At 43.1% G+C, this 1286-nt stretch overlaps 2 non-coding genes across 2 annotated transcripts; both read right to left on the bottom strand.

Moving 5' to 3' along the window:
• Positions 1 to 553: 553 nt before the first annotated feature.
• Trnai-aau lies at positions 554 to 626 on the bottom strand. Its single transcript has one exon. It is a non-coding gene; the product is annotated as a tRNA-Ile (tRNA).
• Positions 627 to 1073: 447 nt separating this feature from the next.
• Positions 1074 to 1146, bottom strand: Trnai-aau. Its single transcript has one exon. It is a non-coding gene; the product is annotated as a tRNA-Ile (tRNA).
• Positions 1147 to 1286: the final 140 nt, after the last annotated feature.

Here is a 1286-nt window from a genome sequence, read left to right on the forward strand (position 1 = left end):
ACTTTCAATCTTTTAGAGCTTACTGCAGGGGTGGCGCAAGCGGGGGGTGGGGATGGCGGGGAAGGGCCCCGCGTCGGGGAGAGCTGGTACCCCCGTCGGGGAGAAAAAGCACAATTTGTTGGGGAGGAAAAAAATGTATTTTCTACATATTAATATGAGTCTAAAATCGATTTAATAAGCCTTTGAAATCCCTAACACTGAATTGTCAAAATGTTTGTGGGCTTCGCCCTCTGAACCACTTTAAACCCTTTTAGTCGAAACTCGGCCACGCCCACTTTGCTTTCGTTGAGGAAATTTGACTTCTCGTCGGAGGAATCGCCCCCCCTCCCCATCTCCCGTCGGAAAATCGTGGCGCCACCCCTGGCTTACTGCTCAGCCTCTTGTAAGCCACTTGTCGGAAACCTCCATCCCCACCTTCGGCGACTTTTAAATACATACTACCTTTGGACCTTCTGATGTAATTTCGTACTACCTGTACCAGGGAGGTATAATACCTCCATGCCTGTACTAAGTAAAGAACGTTCGGAAAATTTGGGGGAAAAAAATAATGCTTGGGCCGATATGGGGCTCGAACCCATGACATTCGCGTTATTAGCACGACGCTCTGCCGACTGAGCTAACCGGCCATGTCATCCACTTTATTTTATTGTGATTCAAGGATTTTTTGATCAGCTTTAATACTAAGTAGCAACTCTCGAGGAATGAAACCATCATCTCAGTTTCTTCAATAATGGTAGTTGGGGCGGGGCAAAGGTGGCGGAATGAATAAGATGGTAGTTGTGAGGCAGGGCAACAGAAGAGGAGAAAAACAAGAGATGGTCGGGGAGAACAAAATTGATGTAGGCCTAAGTAATTTCTACAGTTTCTGACAATAATTGATTATTATAATATAAAACTTTCAATTTCCCAATCTGTTAGAGAGCTTACTGGACAGCTCTAAGCCTACTAACTTGTCGGAAACCTCCATCCCAACTTTCGCTAACTTTTTAAATACAAGGTGTATTACCTTTAGACCTTTTGATGTAATTTCGTACAAGTAAGAAACGTTAGCTAAATTATAAAAAAGTATTACTTGGCCGATATGGGGCTCGAACCCATGACATTCGCGTTATTAGCACGACGCTCTGCCGACTGAGCTAACCGGCCATGTAATCCACAATGTAAAAATAATTTATTGGCTCTCTCTTTCAAAACAGAAGAAAACTCTCACGCAGGAGAGGTTCGACCATACAACAGAACAAAAGTTACAAATAAAGATAAAATTAATGAAAAAGAGATAATAGTAA

The sequence above is a fragment of the Anneissia japonica genome, unplaced genomic scaffold, assembly GCF_011630105.1.
Source record: "Anneissia japonica isolate Jap-2015-1 unplaced genomic scaffold, ASM1163010v1 scaffold177985_len1286_cov113, whole genome shotgun sequence".
Classification (NCBI taxonomy): Eukaryota; Metazoa; Echinodermata; class Crinoidea; order Comatulida; family Comatulidae; genus Anneissia; species Anneissia japonica.